The sequence below is a fragment of the Nomia melanderi genome, chromosome 13, assembly GCF_051020985.1.
Source record: "Nomia melanderi isolate GNS246 chromosome 13, iyNomMela1, whole genome shotgun sequence".
Lineage (NCBI taxonomy): Eukaryota > Metazoa > Arthropoda > Insecta > Hymenoptera > Halictidae > Nomia > Nomia melanderi.
The window spans coordinates 2,787,174-2,805,593 of record NC_135011.1 but is presented as its reverse complement, the minus strand read 5'-3'; the positions used below and the strand labels follow the sequence as shown (position 1 = coordinate 2,805,593).

At 42.4% G+C, this 18,420-nt stretch overlaps 1 protein-coding gene across 6 annotated transcripts in view; it reads left to right on the top strand.

The window, feature by feature from the left end:
- Nucleotides 1-18,420, top strand: part of LOC116433510 (uncharacterized) — a 112,255-nt gene that overhangs the window by 52,382 nt on the left and 41,453 nt on the right. Inside the window, exon 1 of one of the 6 annotated variants that reach the window (XM_076373102.1) lies at nucleotides 13,313-13,462. The exons of the other annotated variants lie outside the window; for them this stretch is intronic. The gene's annotated coding sequence lies outside the window, so the exon portion shown is untranslated. Of the gene's footprint in view, nucleotides 1-13,312; nucleotides 13,463-18,420 lie in introns of those variants that run through there. 6 annotated transcript variants of the gene reach the window in all.

The window sequence follows — 18,420 nt, the reverse complement described above, 5'->3', positions numbered from 1 at the left end:
TCCATTAACCGTCGGTGTCGTCGCTATCGTCGCGAATTAAAACGTAGCGAGGCGTGAAGGCAGGTAGCTACACAAAGAGAGCGAAACAGAGAGAGAGAGAGAGAGAGAGAGAGAGAGACTCGTATCACGGATCTATCCGCGCGACACGCTCGCGTTATGTAAATCGGAAGGCGAGGCTCATCGTCGTCCGCTCTTCGACGGCTCCGACGAGACGCTGAAATTCCGGTGGGATCGGTTCGACGCTTTTGTCGGCGGGCGGTTATCCCCGCGTCGGATCTCGCGTTGTCCGGCATCGCGCCGGATAAAATACTTACACGTAGCGGCCGTAGCGGCGGCCGAGCGGAGTCTCTCTCCCGGCTCTAGTAAAAGGAGGTGTGGTTATGGTCGGAGCTGGTCGACCTCGTTTAGGACCGGTAAAGGTATAACACGATAGCAGGCTCGGCGGTCGCCGGCTCGCTGACTCGGGAACCAGTACAAATCGAGCGTGGCTGTCTCACCTTGTTTCCAACCTTTGCATAAAATGAATTTCATACGCTCGCTCGTAAAACCGCGCGGATTCGCGGGAAAACGTTCCCGTAAGAACCGCTTCTCTAGCTTCTTTTTTCTGCGGATTAAACGCGCAACGCCTGGGTCGTTTCTTATTGTTCTTCTTGCATGAGGTAGAGTCGCTTTTTTGTGGGGAACACGACGCTTCTGTAATTGTTTAATTACTCTTGTTAAGTGTTTTTCGAACGGTCCTTTTTGCGGAGAATATTGTAGAGCTTCGGTTTTATATGGATTTTTCGGAATAATTCGTTAATAATAATTATATTTTGGCGTTTCAACGTATACTCCGGATATAACATCGAACGACGCGGAGACGGACGATTTCTGACAGACCGCTACGCAACAGGGTTGAAAGAATAACCAACTGCTATCCTAGAGATACCAATTCTTATATACTAAGCTTTTCGCTAAGGAGAGGACGTCGGTGACCCTTGGTACCTGATGACTCGTAGATGACTAGTCCTGGTGTTTTATCTAGGATTTTGGACTTGCGAAAAACAAGGCTAAGATATTTTGGAGCGGTTCTAGTACGCTTATCTATGGTGTTATTAGGTTGGTCTCCAGTGCTTTTAGATTGTTGTGATTTAGTTTGTGAAGGATTGTATAATTTAGTTTCTTGAGATGGTTTCAAATAGAATCGAGAAGGGAAAAGGTGAAATGCGAGAAATTGCGAGTTTTTCGTTGGAACGAACGTTTGAGATATTTTGTTGATTAGCTGCGTGTTGCCTCGATGTACAGACCTCTCGTGTAGTGTCTGTTTTACATGAATTGGATCAGGGAAATCTACAATTCTAACAGGTCGAGTCCACTCACGTGTGAGATCTCGAACAGCATTCCGCGGGGAGAGCCGCGATAATGGCCGGCGATCATGATTCGAAAGTGTTTAAGATCGCTCTCGGCGCGACGCACGGTTACTGTTATAATAAAATCTCGCGGTTAATTCGCAACGGTCGTAGAAGCCGGGATCGTGAGAAATATTTGCGAAACTCTTCCCAGTAACATTGTCTGGCAGTCTCGATCGGCCGGGACTAAGTGGACGACGGGGAGCGCGCGGCTCGCACGGTCCCAACGACCTTCGCCTGCGTAATTGACTGACATTTCGCGCGATTGGATGGATTCATTTGCATAGCAGGAAACGCGCCGGAAACTGGCTCGATCTCTACGTACGAATCACCCGGCGCGGAACGCATCCCGGTTTGATACAGTTTCGGCCGACTGAAACTTTCATCGGAGAATCCGCAATTCCGTGACCTCTTAGTTCGAATTCAACGGGGAAATTGTCGCAGTTGCGACTGTTCTGGGAAAATTGAGGCATAAAGTTTCTCTAGGTTTGATATATATATTATAAGTCAACTCTCAGTGCAATCAAATATTTTTCAATTAGTAATTGACGTGTTTGTGCTATGAATCCTGTCAGATCTTGGTTCAATCTTAATAGCTTCGTTTATTGATAAAAGACGGGAAAATGCAGTTGCGACTGTTGTGGGAAAATTGGGGTATAAAGTTTCTCTAGGTTTGATATATATTATAAGTCAACTCTCAGTGCAATCAAATATTCTTCAATTAGTAACTGACGTGTTCCTGCTATGAATCGTCAGATCTCAGTTGCTGACGTTGATAATATTCTGTTTCTGGTTGTGACTTCATTGCGTAGCTCATAAGAGAAGAAATTTGAAAGGATGTACTGATCAGCAAAAGTAGGGTTACCAGTTTCTAGAGACGCCTACGCGTGTATTCAATTCTGTGACACTGATTCTATTTTTACGTATCACCGAGCGCCTTAAAATCAATTTTCGGTTCGTCCTTTTTGAACAGAGAAAGATCAAGTCGGAGTACGTACATCGATGAAGGATGCTTCAGAATGAAGTCATTTCGGAGAAAGTATCCGTCGGTGATTAACGACCACGCTCTCTCGTGTCCCAAAAACTCTTGACCTAGGTATCCGTGATGCTTCCTCTTTAGCGCCATTAGAGTCCATCAACTTAGATGTCATCTTCAATCTCGTTTTCTAAGAAGGAAGAGTTAACTGTAGCGCTGAACGTAAAAACGCTCGAGAAACCTTGTCACCGGATTATTCGTTATTAAAAGATCCAAGAATCGAACATAAAATATTTACAGTTCTTGATTCATTACAGCAAACGACTAAGCTTAATAGGTTAAAAATTTCGATTTGCATAAGATCGGCAGTCTAGTTACATGCTCGGATCGAGAATGGGATCGTGAAGGGCGGTCGAAGGTATCGCCGATTCCCGTTGCCGAGCAGCGAATGGGACGCTTTGTATTCAACCGCGACACCAGCCATCGAAATGGAAACGTTTCCGAGCGGAGCGCCGCTCGTAGATCCGCGATACCTCCACGCTCGATTGCCCGCGACTCGTTCCTCGGATAAGAGTTACATAATTCCGCGGCGAGAGGTTGTGACCGTTCCCCTCCGGGGTACGGCTCGTAATCGCGCGACAGCAAAAATCCCACCGGTTGCTCAAGTTTCCGCGTGGCACCGACCACCGTTAGGCCTCGGATACGCGGAGACGAAGCTGATGTAACCCTTTGAACTCTGTGGGCTCCGATATTGCATCAGTTATAATATCAAATATTTTAAAGAATCAGGCTACCTTAAAATTATTCGATTTTCCATGCATCCAAATTTTGTGCTAAGGAAAATAAAAGATCGAAGAAAAGTTATAGAATTTATCACTTTCGTTAGGGATGCTATAAAAATTAGTTGCAGTTGCTGATAGATTACAAAACCATCTGGAGTGCTAAGTTAATACTTCAACCACTTTAACCCTTTGAACTCTGTAGGCTCGAATTTTTGCAACAGTTATAATATCAGATATTTTACCGAATCAGACTACCCTAAAATTTTTAGATTTTCCAGGCATCCGAATTTTCTACTGAGAAGGAAAGTAAAAGATCTAAGAAAGGTTATAGAATTTATCACTTTCGTTAGGGATACTATAAAAAATAGTTGCAGTAAATAAATGACATTTCGACGAGATGAAATTTTCATATTCGGAAGACTAAGTCGTTAATAAATGATTTAATCACTCGAATAGAAAGTGTCCTATTTTTCTATTGCTCAACTAATTGATATATAATTTAGCTTCATCTGTTGTGGGTTTTGTAGATTTCAGAGAATCTTCATCCGCAAAGGGTTAAAGGTTGATACAACAATACCTTCAATCGGGTAACAACGTTTCGTCTTACACACGCAGATGTCGCGGAAAGTTAAACGAACGCGTGCACAGTGGAAAGGTCACAGCATCTGCTCTGTCCCCGGGAAGATCCACGTCGCGATCAAGATACGTGACTGAAATTAGCGGTTACGGGAAACTGTAAACGGTTCAGCAACGGTTTCTAACGCGTGCATTACTGTTAGTCAAGCATCGGAGGAATAGTGGGATTCCGAGACACCGGCAATTACGCGGCTGAAAAGAAACGACTTCGTTTCCCGTTGCTGGATCAACGGGGGAAACCGGCGGCCGTCGTTATTCTTGATCCTTGACCCTCGGTTCATTGGTAGTCAGCAAAATTTCGCGGGGATTCCTCGAAACGTCAAGTTCACTGAAACCGAGTTGCTTCGAGTTGCAGGAATAAAGGCTTCCAGAATCATCCAACAGCAACAACAACCGATATCCATACATCGTTTCAAAATGTATAATGTCCCTCAAAAAATTATAGCAATTACAAAATATCTACATTTCTATACAAATACCAAACCAATGTCCAATGCCTAACACCTCAAAAACAAAGTCTCAACTAGCAACCCGCTAAAGGACAATAATCCCCATAAAACACGCTGTATATTCGCACATTCACAAAATCACATTCTGCTCCACGTTCTATACCCTTCACAAAATCACAACAAACTCTCGTCGCACAAACACGAACAAATATTCACCCACGATCGTTCGTACACAATCGAGAAAGGAAATACACGCTTTAGAGCGTGGTACTCGTGACCCATTCGACGAACGTCGATCGATTGTCCCGCGGATCGCGTCGGCACGGGGCAAATAAAATTATTAGGGGTGCGTCCTGTTTAACGTGGTCCACGGGATACGCCTGATAAACGGCTGCAGTTTTTCAAACGCTGCTTTACAGGCCCGTAAACTAATGTCCGGTGTCGATACGCGGCGCCGTGTACACGCGGCGTGTTCCGATAAATATTTTTTACGAGCCGTTCATGGCCGTTTTCGGCTGGCGGGCCACTCTCAAGTGTAACGTCGCTTTAACGAGGATTTACGCGCGACCCGCTTCAAGCGATATTAAAGCACGCCCCTCTGTTTTTTAGTGAATAAATGTGAACCCTCACAAGTTTAAGCGAGTGAATCTTTATTAACCGGAGACGCGAGGGCTGTCAACTCTTGACCATTAACTGTTAACCTTTGAACTCTCAGGCTCCAATATTGCACCAGTCATATTAAATATTTAACGAATCAAAGAAACTACCCTAAAATTATTAGATTTTCCACGCATCCAAATTCTGTGCTAAGGAAAATAAAAGATCGAAGGAATGTTGCATTTTCGCTAGGAATACTATAAAAATTAGCAGTTGCTAATAGATTACAAAAAAACCTGGAGTGCTAAGAGTCAACTCTGACTGCTTGTCTGTTGGTGATGACTGTCTTATCCTTGCTTCGCAGGAAACTTCGTGTTGAATTTTCCCTCATTGGTTAAGCCGCGCGTTGACGTTAATCAGGTACTTCCGGTGATTTTCCATCAATTCCTTGCGCCCTTAGCGCGTTCTGTGGAAAGTCAGTGCGCTTTAGGGGAAGTATTCTTTGCAAGTTTGACAACGGAGCGGAATTTCCTCCAGCTTCAAGCCTCGTGACGTCACTCGCAGGTTGCTTGACCATGCAGTCCTTCGAAAACTCATGATTAGCAAATTACTGACGCCGTCTGCGATATTGCCAAAGAAAAAACAAGCTTGGCCATAATTCTCAAAAAACAGCTTTCTCAAAAGGTTTGCACACAAAATGTTTCTTTATGTCGTGCTCGCCAGCCTCTACAGTTTCTACAAATTACTCCAAACTCCTTCCGCTCCGAGTCACCCTCGATCCCGCCTGTAATCCAGCGAATAATTACCCGGCTCCTCTCACCTACGCCGCCGTAATTGCTTCTTTGTATGCAAAAACCGGGCCCGGGCGCGGCTGTCACAAATCTTCCGCGATAATCGCGCGCGTACATCTGCGGGGCGAGGCCGTGTTTCATAAAAATCGAGTGCAGATGGTAATCGAGGATCGCGGCCGTGATATAGTAGTCGGGAAATGGATTAGGGAAATTGTCTTTCGTAACCCCTCATGTAATATCGGGCAGGATGTGTGCGTGGAGATATATTCGATTCGATAGCTGCGGATATTACTGGGTCCAGGAGGATCGGGGGAATGTTTTTCTTTGGCGAATATTCGTTCTGAACATTAACAGCTTCCGCCGTGGGTTCTTTTGTGAGTGAGTTCGTTGGAGATATTTCATCGTGGTCCGTTGGAAGATAATGATTCTGTATTGATTCTGTATGTAGGTTTTTAACCAGTTAAAATGATACTAATTCTTTCAGCGATGAATTCTTTATTTTTTCACGTAAACGAGTAATTCTTCTTTGCTTCGCTTTGATCTTTCATTAACCCCTTTGCCTATGATATTTTTCTCAGCTCTGATCGATGCTGATCGATACGGCTACTTTGTCATTAATAATTTATTGGAAAAAGAGTTTTGACTTTATTTTTTGACTTTATTGCGCAGAACGAGAGGTTCTTCCAACTAAATTCCACAATTAACTGGTTAATGAAGTATTACGATTGATAATGAGAAAATGTTTAATTCGAACTTGGACTGATATTTATATTTGCTGCATTCGAAATCGTTGCTAAGATTAGATTAGATTATTATGATTATCTGGAGAAATATTAAAATGAGCCGAGGTAATCGAGGAAGTAATTAGCATAATGGTAAGTTTCAGTGTTATCGTCGAGCGCGATAATATAATGAACTGCTGGTTTTATAAATTTTATGTAATGGATTGAGTTATGCTCGTTAAGAGTGCTACAATGTGTTCAAAACGTAATTATTTAAATTCTCTCACAGGACGCGTGAGAAATTTCGATTGTAGTTTTCACGCGATAGTCCCGCCGTTGCATTCGCTCAATTATGTTATTGCTTTTTCCGGCCACGACGTTCGTTTCCAGCCGCCTCACTTTCAAAGCGGAATCAATTTTTCAGCCGCCGACGAACTCCCGCGGTTCCACGTGTTTTATCTGGTATCGCGAAGCTACCATGTTCGCCGCGCGTGCCATTTCGCTGTGCACGTGCGCCAGTGTTGCCATCGAGTGCGGTAAACGTGGACCGCTTTTGTCTAGCAATATGTGCGCCGGATAATGGCGACTTGCGCTCGCGGAGCGGCATTTGGGTTAGATAAAAATGGCGTTTATTCTCGGGAAACGTTCGGTCGGTCAATTGTGGGGGGTGGAGAGACAATGGATTGCCTTAGAAGCGGGAGCTGAAATTGTTGCGAAAAGAGATTCCGGGAGAAAAATGCTTCCTGCAATGATATAGCGGCTGGTTTTGCTTTATCGGCAGCCTGTGTAGTTCGGATGTCTTTCCGAGATTCAGAGGTTTAAAGATTTGAAGATTTGAAGATTCAAACATTCAAACGTTCAAACATTCAAAGATTTAAACATTTAAGGTTTTTACATTCAAAGATTCAAATATTCAAACATTCAAAGATTCAAACATTCAAAGATTCAAAGATTCAAAGATTTAAAGATCTGAAGACTTAAAGATTCAAACATTCAAAGATTCAAAGGTTCAAAGATTCAAAGATTCAAAGATTCAAAGATTCAAAGATTCAAAGATTCAAACATTCAAACATTCAAAGATTCAAACATTCAAAGATACAAAGATACAAAGATCTAAAGATTTGAAGACTTAAGGATTCAAACATTGAAACATTCAATGATTCAATGATTCAAAGATTCACAAATTCAAACATTCAAACATTCAAACATTCAAACATTCAAACATTAAAACATTCAAACATTCAAACATTCAAACATTCAAGCATTCAAACATTCAACGGTAAAAAATCAAAAAATTCAAATCATAACGTTACTGAACAAAATACAATTTGGAAATCGCTGTCATTACTTCGTACACCTCGAACAGTTTCTCCACTTCGCACGGTAATTTATAAAACCTACCTCTTAAGAACAAAGCGGGAAACAAGTGATAAAAAAATGAAGTAGCGTCCGATACTCAAACGAGTCTCGTTTCGCGCGGTCGTTGCCGCGCGAGACGTCGTGTACAGGACGTTCCATGGATTACAGTCGTTTCGGCCGCTATCTGTGACAGTGCGAAATTATGCTCGCCTCGACAGTTTCGCGGATTGCCACCGGCCTTTGTTGGCACACAGACTTTTAGCGGAGCGGGGTCGCGTAAACGAGCGTGTACGATCGTTTCGCAGCTGGCTCGTTTCAAGGAAAACGTTGCCACCCGGAGCCACCGTCGCGATACACGATGCTGAGGCCAGATAAGTAGCCGAGCCAGAGTGGGAGAGCTAGTAAGAGGATTCTGCGGCTGGAATTCGCGCGGCTCGGACCCGGCGCTGCGTTTGACTTTCGTTGATGCCCTCCGGCAACAAGTTGACCCTCTATTGGTCATGATCTTTAAGCTACACATTTATTTCCTACTGGAAAAACCTCTTGATTAGTGCCTGAGAAAGGTTAATTAATAATATCCTATTTTCAAACAGGTTTACACTGATTTATGCGATAGTCATAATTTCCATTGCGAATGAATATTTTTATATACTAATTAACCTAACTGCAAAATGAATGCCAAAGAAATACTAATTACTGAGAACGATTCAATACCGAAAACTCTCAACTCTCGAACCGAAAGAAACTGATCGCCACGATAAATCTTCCAATTTCATTCGATTAAACGAAACTCGATTCGAGCGCAAATTTTCGAAACAGCGTTCGTTCGAAGCCATAGATAAAAATTTCAGGCGGCTCGGTAAACAACGACAAACTATCGCTAATGGAGGGGAATCCCCGCTTATCGCCGTCGATCTGTTTTCCCCGCCCCCGGCGCGTTTACACGGGCACGTGGCCCTTTTTCCGAGTGAAAACCATTCGCGACGCATCGCGCCGGTAATTGATCGAGCCGCGGATCCGTCGGGTCGCGACGAAAATTCTGCTGGTTTGCGCGTTCGAATTTGACCCGTCGGACGGGGCCCGGACAAATGAAAGGCAATTGATCGCCGTGACGAATTGCTCGTTTGCGTGCGACCCCCGTCGCCCGATATTGTGGACGTCCGCCGATTTCTGACGGGAAAAAACGCGGGAATGTCGGCCGGCCGAACCCTTTGTCTCGGCTGCCGACATTTATACCTAACCCCGCTCCCTTTCTCCTTTGTGCGGCCGGATCGATCGGACTCGGTGCCTTGCTGTTTAATGCTGCGATTAATTGACCACTCAAGTGTGCCAAGGTTCCGCGGTTTTCATTCACGGGGCAACAAAAGCGTATCGCGGCCCGGAGTGTCCTTGATCGTGCCCGGAGACTGATCCGGGGGCTGGAGCTGTTGCACCGGGTACCTGATTGGACGAAATTACACGAGACAGCCAAATGCGCGGAGTATTTGGTATTTGGGACTAGACGTTCGTTGGTTTTTGATCGATTAGGCACGTAGATATTGAGTATCGTGAGGTAGAAGTTTGGAAAGTTTGATCTAGTGGGAAGATGGCATTTGTCGGATGAGGTTAGTGGGTGAGAATGGATTTATGTAATTGGATAATGAGATCAATTATAAGGTATACTGTAATGTGTAATGTATCCATTACATTGAACGTAAAGTTTCATTGAAATTATCGTGTGAATTTTCTTGCAAAGTTCATATATTTTAGGAGAGTCTTTGAAAGACGTTCGTTGGTTTTTGATCGATTAGGCACATAAATATTGAGTATCGTGAAGTAGAAGTTTGGAAAGTTGGATCTAGTGGGAAGATGGCATTTGTCAGATGAAGTTAGTGAATGAGAATGGATTTATATAATTGGATGAGATGAATTATAAGGTGTTATACTGTAATATGTAAGTTTCATCGAAATTATCGTGTGAATTTTCTTGCAAAGTGAGCTCGTATATTTTAGAAGAGTCTCTGAAAGTTGTCAATCGTACGTCTCAATGAGAAGAAACATTTCGCGATTGCAGTTCCCGCGAGTTGCTCAACTCTCGCGCGAGCAGCTGTCCGTTAGTGCATTAAAGAGAGAAAAAACCGTGCAAAAACCAGCGGCGAGCGGTGCAAATCGGAAAAAGCGGAACGACAAAGGGAGTATTGTACAGAGAATAATAATCCCGACAGTTGTGATTAAGAGTATTTTCCACAGGATTAGCGGAAACGTGTAACCAGCTTACGAAGTTATTCGAATCGTCCGTTTGTCGGATAATATACTCCACAACAATGATTTCACCGTTTAATTGCAGAGCGGGCATAACGTTGCTTTCAATACTTCGATTGTATCGCGGAATAATCGCATTACCGATTTCCATAGCCAACGGAGAAAATAAACTCGCGTGCGGTCCCGCTTAACGAGATCGAATAATGTTATCGGCGCGATGGGGAGAGGCCGGTTTTAATAAGAACCCGTTTTTTTCCCGTTGGTAGTCGGCTCGCAAAATAAATCTCCGTTGATCCCTGGCTCTCGGAGAGAGAGAGGGAAAGACGCGATAAATCCGCGGCGGCGGGGATCCTCGGGATCCCGTGGAACGGCCGGCGGATCTGAAATGCCTAATAAGTTTCCAGCGAAGGATCGCCCGCGAGAAACCGCCGCTATCTTCTTGCTTAAATCAGCCCGAATGCCTCGGTAGTTGGTCTCCCGCGACTCGAAACAGTTCCCTCTTTCCACGGGTACCGTATTCCCACCGCCGCGCTCCGAATTCCCAGACGTCGCTGCTCTCCGGAGCCCTTAATGCACACAATTGACCGGCCCGGCCGCCATTATGTCGGCCCGCGCGCCGCTCCTATGAGCCGCGGCGAAACGACTCTCGTTTGAAAACGGAACGATACAAAGGTTAACGAAAAGAGGAATTCGAATATCTGAGGAATCGAAGCTTTGCGAAGCTTCTTGTTAGAGATGTCGAAAGGTTAGAGTATAAAGATTGAATTGAGGTTAGGATTCGTGTTACGAAACGTTGAGTTGGAATCTGATGCAATCGATTCGTTTTGCTTTTAACCCTTCCATGCTTGGAATACCAAGTTGCGAACAAATGATTTAACTATTGACAGCAAGAAATCAGTACAGTTTCCTTATTCTCTACGATTTAAGCATTTAATTTTGCAGAATTTACAGGAAGTTTCGTATCTTTCCAACAATCTTCGTCCGCAAAGAGTTATGACTACAGGAATTATAGATGCATAGTTGATGTATATTAATTTCATAGTAATGTTCTGTTTCTTCAGAAAGATTACTCTTAGTTTTCGCGAAGTTACGAGTGTACAGTCATAATTTGTCAATTATTTCCGACGTGGAATAAAAACGTCGAGGAAGATTTCCTTCAGTCGCAGCGGAGAGTTAGTCATCGATACTGAATTAGGATTCCTCGGCGTGATTACCGGAGATGACTCGCCGAAACGTGTAACATGTAATTTTCCATTAATCCACGATCCTCGAACTTGGCTCTCGCGGTGTCTACGACGCTCGGCGTTACATGCAGCTTGCGCCGAGTGAGTCAGCGTTTTAAGTGGGCCATTGACCCAGTAGACCGACCGCGGGAAGCTGAACGAACTTTTTCGACACCCTATATTCGCTTCTCCGAACAATTCCACTCCCCCCGGCCCCCGGTTTCGAATGAGAGGCCCTCGATACCGGAGCTCGTCCGGCGAACAATGCATAATTTGTTTTGTCTCGCCGCGATTTATTGCCGTGAGAAGAGAAACAGCTCGCGGACGTCTTAGGAAATCGGTATTCGGCGCCTGTTTTCGAGTATTTTTCGCCGGGGACCGGTATCCGCGCCGCTCCGGGAAGGTCAGGATTAATCCTAACTCATGCGCAACAGGAATACAATAAACATACGCGGCTCGCGCTTCGCGTAAATGTTAATTATATGCAAATCCTCGCGGAGCCGGCCACGGCGATTTTGAAACGCGCAGCCCACAGATCGAATTTTAAAAATCGATAGCGGGCGTTGAATAATTTATTTCGCGGTTTTATGTATCTCGGGAGGAAGTGATTGTTAAATGTTTTATGCCGATGACACAAGCTATGAATAATTCGATCGCACCGCTCCTTTCGCGATAGTCTTCGGCAGGAATCCATTGTAGATGCTTCGAGTCAATGTTGCGAAGGCTTGAACGTTTCAGAACTTAAGCTCCGGTTGAATCTAAGAATTCTACCACGGTTCAACTAGAATTCAGATGTAATCCAGCAATACTAGAGTTTCTACGGAATTCCTAAAAAAATCAAATTACCATCAAAGTTCAGGCAAATGTCAAACAGAATTCAGCCATAATTCGTCTATACCGAGTTTCATAGTGATTCACTAAGCTACACGAAGATTTCAGTGAAATTCATTGAATATTATAGTACTTTCAATCAAAGTTTCTTCATTTAAAGTTTACATTTATATTTAGAAAGATTTCTAAATAACGGTCGGGTTTCTTTAGTTATTTCAATAACAGGTGCTTGTAAAACAGTTGTAGGAGTAACCCTTAGCAACTAATTTTTATAGTATTTCTAGATAAGAATCTTCTCATTAAATTAAATAGGATACACTCTTTCTTTATCCTTTTGGAACTTGAAGATCGGAGAGCTGATACCAAAAGAAAGTACTAATTCGCATTCGTCGGTATTTGAAGTATCTTGCAGAGAAATCGTGACGAGAAATATCGAGGAATGTTTTAGTTACAGGAATCTTTAGAATTAACCCTTTGAACTCTGTAGGTTCGAATATTGCACCAGTTATAATATCAAATATTTTCATGAATCTTAAAGAAACTACCCTAAAATTATTAAATTTTCCACATATCTGAGTTTTGTACCAAGGAAAATAAAAGATCGAAGAAATGTTATAGCACATTTATATTAAATATTAAACATTTTAATGAATCTTAAAGAAACTATCCTAAAATTATTAAATTCTCCACACATCCGAGTTTCGTACCAAGGAAAATAAAAGATCGAAGAAATGTTATAGCACATTTATACTAAATATTAAATATTTTAATGAATCTTAAATATTATAATGCAATATTCGATCCTACAGAGTTCAAACGATTAAGTTCGCTAACTATAACAATTTTTCCTCCGAAAACTCGCGGTTCCCGCACCGCCGAATTCAGCTCGGCGTTTTCAACCGGAGAAAGTGTTTCATAAGCGGAAAGTGCATCGGAGCAGGTCCGCGGTTCGAAAACAATGCAGCGCGTCAATCGAGTTCGTTTCCTTGGGCGGCCGGCCCGCCGCGTCACCTTTATGGAATGCCACGGCAAGGTCTGCCTTTCTGACTTCGCGCTCGCGACGAGGCACCGAAGAAAGGAGCGGAGAACGAGACAGCGCTACGACGGGGGTGCGCGGGGGAGCGTAGACGACGGGGGCGGGAGGCGCGCCACTCGACATCAAAGAGGCTGCCTCGGCAAATCATGGGCCCGGTCAAAGTACGGAAGCGTGAAGTTTTACGAACGAAAGATAAAGGCTCCGCATCTCGGATTCACGTGCGCCCGACAATCGCGCCGCGTTTACGCTCCCGCCGCGACGCGTGTGTGCAATTTGTATCCTCCGCGAGCCGTGTGAATGAATTTACGGCGCAGAATGCCTCCGGTGGAGCACGGGAATATCGAGCAGTTGTTTCGGCGGTGCGCTAGGAGGCTTATTGTACGAGTTCGTCATGAATGAACGTTTGGATGCGCGTTCTGGAGAGGAGAATGGTAACGAACAGTATAATAGAGATGATACTGTAGTATCTAGAATTTTTAGCGTTGGTTAAAGTATTTTTAAGAGTGAATGTAAGAATGTGTGAGTGAAGGACAGGACTTTCATACGTTTAATGGCTCAAGAACGACTGAATTGCATACTGTTCCTAATAGATCCTTCGTCTCGAAGTAGAAACAAAGCAGAAGTCCCTAGTTTCATTGATCTTGTCCACTGTGTATTAAAATATTTGTCAATGCTATTATTACGTTATCAACTAGATTAATTGCATACTGTTCCTAATAGATCCTTCGTTCAGTATTCATTTGTCTCGAAGTAGAAACAAAGCAGAAGTCCCTAGTTTCAACGATCTTGTCCACTGTGTATTAAAATATTTGTCAATGTCATTACTACACTATCACCTAGATTAACTGCATACTGGTCCTAACAGCTGCTAATGTAAGTGGGTATATACAGTTTCGAGAAGCTTTCTGATTACTCAAGGTCCACTCTTTCATTATCTATAATATAGTATCACTATAATACTATTCAAATATTGTAGATAATATTCGTGAAGAAGGTATGCTACGAGTCAGGGATAAGTGTCCGTGTCGAAGACGAGTGATCGATGTGTAGCGATATGGGAGGCTAGTTTGGAATATGAACATTCAAGTTTGAACACAAACTATCGAGCAGTTAATACTACGTATAATACTAAGCACGTTAAAAGCAGGATGAATTATTAATTATTTGGCGTTACAATGTTTGCATTGTACTATTATCAACTTAGTTACGTTATTAAACATTCTCATTTCACATCGGTTATTTCGTATGTTACGATTGTCTTCTAGTTATTCAGAAGTGTCGGTCACCAGTCACTGACATGGCGCTTAACGTGTTAACCCTTTGAACTCTGTAGGCTCCAATATTGCACCAGTTGTAATATTAAATATTTTAATGAATTTTAAGAAGACTATCTTAAAATTATTCAATTTTCCACACATCTGAGTTTTGTACTAAGGAAAATAGAAGATCGAAGAAATGTTATAGCATTTTTATATTAAATATTAAATATTTTAATGAATTTTAAGAAGACTACCTTAAAATTATTCGATATTGCAGATATACAAAGTTTGTAGAAATGTCATAACATTGTTAATTTTCAGTAGGAACACCATCAAAATTGGTAGGAGTTGCTGACACTTGAAACCATCTGGAGTGCTAAGGGTTAATCATTGCGACAGACGTCAGGAATGGGTCATTTTCATCTGTTTGCTATTTCTATTTGATCATTTATGCAGTTCAACTGTGAAGATGCAAGAATTCGTTGTATTCGTGTTTGATTCAAGGATATTCCCCACTAGTCGGTTCATTGAATATTAATCAATTTTGCAAATAATTCCGAGAAGACGGCCGCGTCGCATTGGTCCGGAAGTCGGAACGGTATGCAACAGTACTATCGCCGAAGAAAGGGAGCCTGTTCTGCGGTCCTTTTACAGAGCTCCCCACTGCGTAACTCCACGACGATGATGAACGTTTTGTATGCAAATTCAAATACCTTCGTGCTGCCTGGTTGTTGCGCGTCGGGTTGCTAAATTCATCGGTAACCTCGGAGCGTGCGGGTTTCATCACGTGACGTTTAGAATTTACAGCGCCAGACGTATGTGTGCACCGTGCATTCCAACGGGTATTTTTCACCGATACACTTCGGACGTTGACAGTAAAACGCAACAGTTATAACACTCGATACTCTGTACGTTATTAATAATAACAATTAGTTGGCTGTTTTGTAGATTCGCGTTAGCACTGTTTCCATGGAAACACACCTTTTGAAATTGTGACTTGAAATTATTTTCAATCGGTTTCCTCGATTGGACTTTCGAGGTTTCCTGTAGCTAATTTTAGAACCGTTATTGGGAAAGTTGAAAAGTCAGGTCGGAATATATGACTGAACTTCTTTTGGTAGAAGTACCTAGATTACCGATCACACTATTCAAGTCACCACTTGATTTGACACAGTAAAACTATATAATGTGATATTTAATGTTAAACATTGTATAATGCCTCGATACGTGAAACATTGGAATAAAATAGCTTTGTTCTTCGCCTCGTCAAAGAATGTGAAATATTTCTATTGAAAAATTTCCGAGTGGAAAGGGTTAATTAATCATTTGCACTCGAGAGGCGACTATCAATCGTCATTTGATTCGACGCAGTAAAACTATAAAATATATTTAATGTTGAACTTTGTATAACGCCCCGATACGTGAAACATTGGAATAAAATAGCTTTGTTCCTTAATATTCCCTTCGAGCTAATTTTAAAGATCGTCTTCTCGTAAAGAAATGTTAAATATTTCTAGTAAGAAGCATCCGAGTGCAAAGGGTTAATAATTACCTGCGGTTGCTCGGATACAGGCCGAGAAGTCTGCGAGCCGCGTCTCAAACGAACGTTCCACCGTTTTCGTTCCCACTAATTCTGATCGCACCATTTTTCGCCCCACGATCGTCAGCGCCGCCGGTCCGAAACGAACGAATTTGTATCGCGCGTGCCTTCTCGGGCTGTTTCGCATGGAAAACCCGCCACCCTTCATGAATAACAGATAAATCCCGTCGGGCGCGCGGAGACGGGCGTATTTGTTTGCAAATCCGAGGCAAGTCCGTCGCCGTCGCGAGGCACGCGCACTTGGCTCCGTGGCAATGAACCAGACCGTGCCCTCCGACTCGGTGGCGCAAGTAGCGCGCCAAGAATTTGAAATGTTTTCGGCTCGAGCGGGTCGACGACCCGCCGACAGGACGGCCCGCCGGATCGAACCTGTTCGCGGGCCCTCGCAGCCTCGTTTACTGCTCCTTAACCCTTTACACTCCGTCTGCTCTGTCTCAGAGACATAATTCGAGCTACAGGGCAACGGATCTTTAACCCTTAGCACTCCAGATGGTTTTGTAATCTATCAGCAACTGCTAATTTTTATAGTATTCCTAGCGAAAATGAGAAATGCAACATTTCTTCGATCTTTTATTTTCCTTAGTAGGATGAACTGAAAACTGTGTTAGTCTGTTGAATCTCGAATGTTACTAATTTGTTAACGTTTCTGCGCACAGGAAATTTATAATGCTCCGGAATATAGATACTAATGATATTCTTAACAATTAACCCTTAGCACTCCAGGTTGTTTTGTAATCTATCAGCAACTGCTAATTTTTATAGTATTCCTAGCGAAAATGAGAAATGCAACATTTCTTCGATCTTTTTATTTTATTCTTATTAAAAGAAATTAAATATCAAATTGACTAACGAATAGCAATTCATATTAAAATCGAATATCTATTTATCCTTCGAAAGGATTTTAGGTCTCTAAAAATTTCGATATAAAAGTGAACATTAATTGGTGATTGATTTTTGTAGAAAACTGAAGTGTAAAGGGTTAACACTAAAACAACCGAGTTAAATTGACTTTTTGAAATTTCTCTATGGAAACTTCAAAAGTGCATCTATCCAGACTTTAATTAACTTACAATTCATTTCGCGTATTGCTAAATCAGTTTCTTCAATAATTTCTCAGAGAACTATCAATTAAGACTTCAACTGATTACCAATTTAATTTGCGCATTGCTACATCAATTCCCTTATTAATTCCTTAGAGAAACAGCTGTTATCTTAATAATTGCACAATGAAGGAATCAAGAATGGGTCATTTTGACCCGTCTGGTTTAGCGTTAATGCTCCTTCCGGGATTCATTTCGTTAGACCGTCTAAGCCTTCTATACTTTCTCTTATTCATTAACGCGCTGCGGGCGTAGCCTGCCGGAACGGGATCAGGATATAAGCGGCTGTCAGCCGGCTGCGAACATCTTCGAATTTCGATTTTCACTTTTCACGAAACGGAGAAACGTAACTGCGGAATCGCTCCGCAATTAGAGGAGAGTGAAAGTGAGCATCCTAGAGGCTGCCTCTGTGCTCCGTCTACGGAACCACCTGTAACCGTGTGCGTTTAATTGTCGCGTGTTTGCCGTACGTACACTGTTGCCTCGATGCTTACTCTTCACTCGTGCTTCCTCGTTACCTTTGCTTTTCGCTTGCCACTGTCATCATTTCGAGCGTTCAGAGTTATCTAATTGCATACTGGTCCTAATAGATCCTTCATACAGGTATTCGTTTGTCTCAAACTGGAAACACACCAGAAGTCCCTAGTTTCAATGATCTTGTCCACTGTGTATTAAAATATTTGTCAATGCTATTATTACATTATCAACTAGATTAATTGCATACTGTTCCTAATAGATCCTTCATCTAGGTAAACCAGAAGTCCTTAGTTTCATTGATCTTGTCCACTGTGTATTAAAATATTTGTCAATGTCATTACTACACTATCACCTAGATTAATTGCATACTGTTGCTAATAGATCTTACGTCTAGGTCAAACCAGAAGTCCTTAGTTTCATTGAGCTTGTCTATTGTGTATTAAAATATTTGTCAATGTCATTACTACACTATCATCTAGATTAATTGCATACTGGTCCTAATAGATCCTTCATCCAGGTATTCATTTGTCTCGAAGTAGAAACAAAGCAGAAGTCCCTAGTTTCATTGATCTTGTCCACTGTGTATTAAAATATTTGTCAATGTCAATTCTTCGTTTCGCTTTAGTTTTTCGTTAGGATATATTTTAATTGCATTTCGCCTGCATTTAACGAGTATACGCTTCATTATTTGATTTTATTGCAACGAGAGATTTTTCGAAGTAAACTCCACACTTAACTGGTTAAATAGGTTTCAAATTTGAGAACATGATCATGGAAATACGTGGATATAATTGACGTCAATAAATGCAAGCGGTGAGAAGTGCAAAGCTAACAATCGCGGAACAATAGAATTCTTCCACTTTCCATTCTTCGCTAGATGATTGATTCGAAGTTGACTCGATGTTTAGGTCTTCTTGCAGTTTCTTTGTATTCTGAGATCCTTCGGAAAGAAA